The sequence below is a fragment of the Coturnix japonica genome, chromosome 32 (assembly GCF_054131305.1).
Source record: "Coturnix japonica strain WE chromosome 32, WE-NBRP24, whole genome shotgun sequence".
Lineage (NCBI taxonomy): Eukaryota > Metazoa > Chordata > Aves > Galliformes > Phasianidae > Coturnix > Coturnix japonica.
The window spans coordinates 1,159,873-1,167,710 of record NC_140694.1 but is presented as its reverse complement, the minus strand read 5'-3'; positions in this window follow the sequence as shown (position 1 = coordinate 1,167,710).

Here is a 7,838-nt window from a genome sequence, read left to right as displayed (position 1 = left end):
AGTCAGGTCACAAAGATCACAGCAGTCTTGACTGACTGATCTTCACTCACAGAGGGGTTCTTGAGATCTTTCCTGTTGCATTATAAAACGATGAGCATCAGAGCTCACACGTACACCTGCACAGTGGAAAGTACCCAACGTTCATTGAAGTCATCCAGGATGCACGCAGCATTCAGAGATTCCTGGTCCTTTTACATACCCACAAAGCACTGTGTACTTCGAAGACAAGGAAGTGGTGTACAGACACACACCTGTGATTGCTTGGCCCCACTGATGCTGTTAGCAGCCAGGTTTGATCAGAGGCTGAGCAGTCAAAAACTCTTTCAGAATCTTATCCACCATCCTCTCTTCAGCTCCCCTGCTGGAGCTGTTTTCACATCCGTGAAAATCTATTAAACTCTAATGTTTGCTTTTGTAACAAAGTCCTCCAAGACTGCAAACAGCCTTCCTTTTCTCTCCCTTTTTACTGTTTAATAACTTGTACAGAAATAGCCATGCTGCAGATCTGACAAAAGCCAACCCACCACAAACCGTGAAACAAACATGCACATAAAAACTTGGGGCAGGGGAGGAAACCCTCCAAAAATCCACAACCTATTTGAGACTTTATAAAGACTCCTCCCAGCCTCACCATGGGGTGTTTGGCCTCAGCCCACCCCCCACAGAAAATATTCTCTTTTTTCCCCTTGTGAGAATACTGACAAATGTGGGTGGCAGCCTGGGGCTCTTCTCCTGGCTCACAGCATTGCCCAAACACACACAGCCCGCCTCCATGCTAAAGTAAAACTGCAGCATTAAAATATTTCTGCGTGCTGCATCTGTTCTCACCACCCACAGTCTTGCTCCTGCCTTGCTGCTCTTGCCTACTGGCGTGAGTATTCCAGCTTTAGATAGAACTGTTTTAGGGATACAGGCCAAGAAGGTTAACGACAGTTAGCTTTTGTTGTTTGGGTTGAATATGGTTAAAATCTGTGCCCACACCCAGTATTAATAAACAGGCTCAGTCCGTGGCAGTGGACAGGTTCATCCCTGCAGAAGAGAACTGCCAAGTGAGTGCCAGCAACTACTCCAAGTCTGTGCAGCACCGCCTGCAGAAAGTGCTCTGTACTCTTCCTTACTGACGTTCTTGGGTTGGATGTCTTTGGGAAAGCTGCCTGTTTTCTGTGCTAGGATGACCAAAATCAAGCAGCTTTCGACTTCCAAATCCATCCACAGTCCAACTAAATCTTGACAATGAGAAGTCCCTGTTCTATAGCTCTACTACATGGACACTCAGCTGCTGGTCCAAACGTGGCACTCTGAAATTATGCAGGTTCTCAAGCAGCTCTACAATTACTGGAAAGTTAATTCCAGAACTGCTGCAGTGAATTGTTTTTAGCAGCTATTAACCTATGTAAATGTCCATCTGTTCTGATTCCTTTCCACTGCTGAGTGTCCAGTGTCTGTTTTGTGATTTGAAGGTGACTGAACGTTACAGTCAGCTGTGAACAGGAAAGGTAACGGGTCACTAAAGCACACAGAAAGTCAGCATCGTTTGTAAGGTGGAAATGAAAAACCATAGTCTTCATTCTGATAGTCCCTCTCACTACCAGCCTTTATTACTGCTGAAATGAGAAAATCAGACTAGAGGGAAAGTTGTAATTAATGGAGTGGAATTAATCCAGGTCACTCTATTACTCTGGCTTTGCACAAGGGTAACTCTACTCCAGTAACTTCAGCTGAGTTTTTCTGGCACAAACCCACTGTAAGCAAAAGCAAAATTTAGCCTCTCGTTTGTTCTCATTAGGCTCCTGGCCCTTAAGCATCAGACTGACTGGAAACAGTTTACAGCCTTCAAGTTAGAAAGGAGAAAAATCTGACTAACAAGAAAAACACAAGTGTGCCAAATAAATATGGTACTGTTTTATAGACTACAGGATCAAAAAGATGCAGAAACACTTGTCTTAAAAGAAAGGTGACAGGGCTTAGCAAGAAAGCACTCTTAATGGCTATAGCTGCTACTGAAACTGCTGCCTCTTGTCACTAATCTTGGGCAAACTGCTTTTTTTTTCTTTCCTCTTAAATGGAAACCATAATCCTGCTATGAAGCAGAGCAGCCACGAATTAAGAGTTTTGGTAGCTATTATAAAAGGTTAGATTTTATGACAGATAAGACAATATTTCTGAGGTTTCTTAAAGCATGACTGTGATGAGAATGACGATAAAAGCACCCCGTGTATCAGGGTGAGCACAGGAGACATTACATATTTTGCAGTCTAAAAGTAGCAGAAAGCTTGTTAGTTTTGAAGTGACTTGGAAACAAGCTGGCTCCATTTTGCAAAGGTTCCTCCCTGTGCTGCCAATCACAGCCTTAGACTCCTTTTCTAGGTCTCTGTCTCTTTATTAGAGCAAATAGGAAGCGACAGTAATGACACCAATGATGGATGCAGTATCTGCGATACAGTTTTCTCCCATTTCTCTCCAGGGATTGGGCTGATTAACAAATCTGAATTTGTGTTTGCAGTCACGGACTATTTATGGGGCTTGAGAACGTCAGCAGTCATGGAACTTCATACCATATATTTTTCATCACCCCTTTTTTTCCCAGAGCAAACAGCCTGTTCAGGAATGACCACGGTTTTGACTGTAATCATTCATCTAACTGCTTATTTGTGCCTATTTGTTCCAGACACATAGAAAGGCTTGGATTGGAAAGGACCTTAAAGATCATCTCACTCCAAACCTCCTGCCATGGGCTGGGTTGGTCTCCACCCCTTAGTTCAGGCTGCCTATCCAACCTGGCCTTGAAGGCACCATTCGCCTCCAGAGATGAGGCAGAGATGTGGGACGTGCAGAGGCCAATCCTCACCTGCATCGGTTAGGGTCAGTTCAACTCTTGCACAGCAGCCAAATCACTGGTTCTAAGATACAGACTTGCTCTTAAAAAAGCTTGTCTTGCCACAAATCTTTAGTTCTGAATAAATAGAGAAGCTATTTAGAGCTAAAACTAGCATTTGCATAGCCCTGCAAAGACTTCAGCAGAAGCCGGTATCTGAGAATAGGAACAAAACGTAAAACATGTTTGAAAGAAGGATGGCCATTCTCAGAAATAACTCAGCAGAGAGCTAAAATAAACCACACCCCATGGCAATGGTTAGCTAAAATATTCTATCCTATCTTTTATTAACTGTAACAAGAACAGACTAAGAACTGCTGACAATACACACATTTTACAGAGAAAACGGGTACCATGAGACATAAAGGACAGTGACGCTGCAGGCCAGGACAGCACTTGTGCTGTTCCTGAGGATCACAGCTCACATGGTTCTGTTTTAGTAAGGCTATAAGTCACTGCATCTCTCAAATCTCTCTCTGCTGGACTGCGTTTCTATAGAGGATTCTTTGTTTGCACCTGGATGTGTTTAAGAGCCGTCTGGATGTGGTGCTCAGGGATATGATTTAGCGGAGGGTTTTTAGAGTTAGGGTACTGGTTAGGCTGCGGTTGGACTTGATGGTCTTCAAGGTCTTTTCCAACCTGGGTCATTCTATGATTTTCTGGAGAAGCGTGTTTGTCCCAACTGAACTTCACATTCATTTAGTCCACTTCCCCGTTCCTATCCAAGGAAGGAACCATCGAGTGTCTTTAACTGTTCTACCCCAGTGCAGCACCCAGGGCGCACTCCCAGGTGGCTTATTTCACTGGTAACCTTACACCTGCTGAAGATCTTGTTGATACGGCAGCATTCCCTGTATTTCCTTTTTCTGGAAGAACTGGCAGAGTGAAACTAACATAAACAAACTCTTGCACCGAGACACCGGCAGACTGGCTTAGCCTGTAATTTGTTTTCTTGCACTGTTCCTCCAGGATGACTGCATAGCTATTTGCAATACCATAAAAAGGTACAAGAGACCAAGCCCTGCCCTTCTCGGTCAGTCATGACCCAGTAATTTGTGGTGGCAACTATCCTAGTATAGTAGGAGGGATGCAACGGCACCATGCTTAGGTGTTTCATGTGTGCCACTAAAATGGAGCAAGCATAATGTTATCTGGAGCAGGAATAAGAACGGTCACTGTCAGGGCTCAGCTCCAGCAAGTCTTCCAGCTCATTAATCACGTGCTCCCAACCCCACTGTAAAGACAGGTTCTTCCCCCAGTTATTCTGCATTTAAATGCGGCCTTGTCTGTAGGTAATGTACAACCTGGGACTGTTCTACATGACGGAGATTTAGATACTACAAGGAAATTGTGCTTCTAAGACGTTTTCTTCTGCAAAACCATTAGCATGATTAGCATAAAACCCGTATGAGACCCCGCATAAAATCCAAAGCAAACATGTAGGGCAAATGAAATCAGTGCAGTAATACCACGGCTTACGTTTGCCCAGAAGGATTTCATTTTCTGCACCCTGAGCTGATGGGGCCGGCCCAGAGCAGGGCCATTGGGATGCTCAGGGGGCTGGAGCACCTCCCGGGTAAAGACAGGCTGAGGATGCTGGGCTTGTTCAGCTAGAGAAGAGGTTCTGGGGAGTACCAATACTGATTTGCATACCTTTTAAGGCCTAAATCAGATGCTAAACACTACTGAAGTGCTGAAGATCTAAGACAACATCCCAAAAGTAGTTACTACCATTCATATGACTGAGAACAACTATTCTGCCAGGCAGGTGCTCAGTTGTTTTTCTTATTCTTCTTAAAAAGGGGAAAGAAGTACAAACCTTACTGTGAACACAGTGCTCCACTTCTGTCTTTGCTTCCAAACAAAGTGAACTTTATTTCCCCGGGCAGTTGATCTATCAAGCTTCATAGGTTCTTAATCGCACGTTAAACAGATGCTCTGTGATGCACTCTGCCTGGTGAAGCAGAACACCTACCCACTGTGGAATGTTCTCACTATATAGAAAGTGCTGTGCTAAGTAACCCGCTGGTTATTACCTCTGCAAACAGCAAGAAGCCGCTCCCTAATGCCAAGAGAAAAGATAGAAAGGGAAGAGCTACGTGACTATATAACAGAGAACCAGCAGAAAGCCATTAAGCCCCCTCACAGAGCTCCTGAAGCAGAAAGCTCGCTCAAAAGATGCAACAAAAGAAAGCACATGGAAGCCCCCGTTTGTCCTGAGCACACCTTGCACACTAACGTGTCACCCCGCTGACACACTGACTGAGCTTATGATCTCCAAGTGAAACACGGCCCTTCTATTCACATTTCTGTACCATCAGAAATGCCGATGATTTGTGTTACTTCTTAATTTCTGCCTCAAGCTTCTTCATTTATACTCTAAGCCGATGCAAGTTTTCCTTCCAGCAGGCTGTAGGCCACATTGTTCTGTATTAGAAGAGCATGATGAGTTTTATATGTTTTTATTCCAGTTACTGCAGAATATTAAGAAGGGTGAGAGCAAGAGGGCAAAATTCTCCCACCCAAATCTAAGCTGTCAGAATGGAGGGAAAAAAAAGGAGGAGGGGGGACTCTGTGATAATACTGTATGACTCAGAGGCTTTGCAAACCACCTTCAGAAATACGGCTGGGCAGGATGAAGGCTCCCTTCTCTTTCTCTGCTCCATTTACACATTCCCAGGACTTGCTGCAACAGGAAACACCAACATTTTCCTCCAAATCTTCAGGGAAAAAGTTTCATGTTTTTGCAGCTGTGCTGGTCAGAATGCCGCTCCCAGCAGCCCCTCAGCTCCCTCCTTAAACGTCCTCCCACTGCTCAGATTTCTTTTAAAATGATGGTGGAATCCTCACACAGGTTCCCAGCAGCACACACACACTGTTGTGATCCAGCAACAGGTAGCTCAGCTCCACCGCACCATGCTCCACTCCTCAACAGAACAGGGGGGAAATAGGATGGAGGAAAAGGAATCTCACAGGTTGAGGTAAGGACAGGGAGGTCAATCACCAGTTACTGTCACCGTCAAAACACTCAGCATAGACTGATTGCTGTAATTTATTACCGGCTGGTAACAAATCAGAGCAGTGAGAGCTAAAGCAAATGCAAACACCTTCCCCACATCCCCAGAGCATAGACAGCACTGCTCAGGCTCAGCTCAGGCCACCAGCACCACCCTTCTAGTCCTGGGTGGATCTGGCTCTGAGCTGAGCTGGGGCAGCTGCTGGAGACCACCAGAGGTCACTGCTGCAGCTGCCATCAAACCCTCGTCGTGCAGACCCGACATACAGACACAGCCCCATCTTTAAAAAGACACAACTTTGCTGTCTTGCAGTTGACAGAGCAGCTGCTATACAGCATTGCCAGAAGGAATCCAATGCAGCTCAGTGACTACAGCAAAAGACTGAACTTTTTTTTTTTTTCTATTTCTTTGCCTGTTTCAGGATCTGTAAGTTGCTGCAGTGCACGTGATCTGTCCAAAGCTGCAGATGGGAACAAAGGCTTTTTAATTTCCAGGTTGCTCACCTGGTGCAATCTACATTAGGAACTTTTAGAAGTTCCTCCGCAAAGCTGAGAGCATCACAGCAAATCTTCATCTCAACACCTACATAAAAAGAACAGTTTTCCTTTGCTCTCCCTGGCAACATTAAGCACATTTAAGTTGTCAGAGCTCACAAAACAGCCCTGAAATCTTCATCCAGCTTGTACTTTAATAAGAACAGAAAGACAGAGCAGCCCTATAAGTTCACTTACCTTGCCTGTAGCTGGGCACTGCCGCATACACAGCAAAAGGAAGAGGCTGGTCACTGGTTGAGAATATGAATACAGATGGGCTAAATTTAAGCAGAAGGGCCAATATTACAAGACAGCAGCAAATGAGATACAAGTCCAGTTCAGCTCTTTTCCTGATAAGTACTCCAGCTGAATTAAAAAGACCAGCCAGCTGTATTATAGGATCACAATAGTGATGAAGTGCTACATGTGCATGTTAAATAGCTGCATTCGCACTTATAATGCTTGCCTAAGTACACACTTCCACAACAGTAGGGATACTCCAATATCTTAAAACATATGTACATATATGTTATTTTACAGCAATGAGACCGCACACAATATACAGTGCTAAGAACAGTAACATCCTTCAGTGCAGGTCTGCTGTTTGCAATGAACAGCTGGAAGCATTCCGCCTCCAGACTGGGCAGATCTCCCTTAGAAACTCTCACTGGCCAAGATTTGTCTTACAAGGGCTCAGAAACGAGAGCCGCCTGGGTTGGTTCTGTGTGTGAGCACAGCCCAGCAGCACAGCCCAGCTGTAACCTGAGGGCAGGTGTGGGACGGAACATTGCCCTCAGCAGCACAAAGCTGCCCTCACGCACCGATCTGCCTCACAGGTACTGAGACTGAAATAGCACACCCAGTATTTATAGGCCCACAGAGCACTCCAGGAGGGTTAGTCACCGTGTGTGACGATGGACACAGCCCTCCTCCGAGGTCTAAAAATAGGAGGCTGCAAAGGACTCCTGCAGCAGCTCTGCTGAGTGATGCAGTACTGCTCACCATCAGCAGGAACACTGATTAACTCGGGGTTCCCCTGCGGTTACTCAGTGATATTCAACTCCTGCACTCCTTGCACTGAGCACAGCTAAACTACTACGCAATTAATCTGCGCAACCCTTGATTCTAAACGAGGGCTGGTAACTCTTGCTGACAAATGCACTTGACAGAACTGCTTTCCTGGCACCCCCAACGAGCAGAACACGTTCTTATAAGGCAGAGGTGAGGTCAGCTGAGCCTTTTGTGTCACTTCATTCTTACTGTACACTCACCCAGCGTCAACAGCAAAACATGGCTTTGCAGTCTTCAAAGCAAAAGTGAACTCACTGGATGTGAAAAGCACCTCTGCAGAAATCCCCAAGGCAAACAGGTCAGTGTTAAACAGCTGCTGTTCAGAAAGAAAGCAGGACTGAC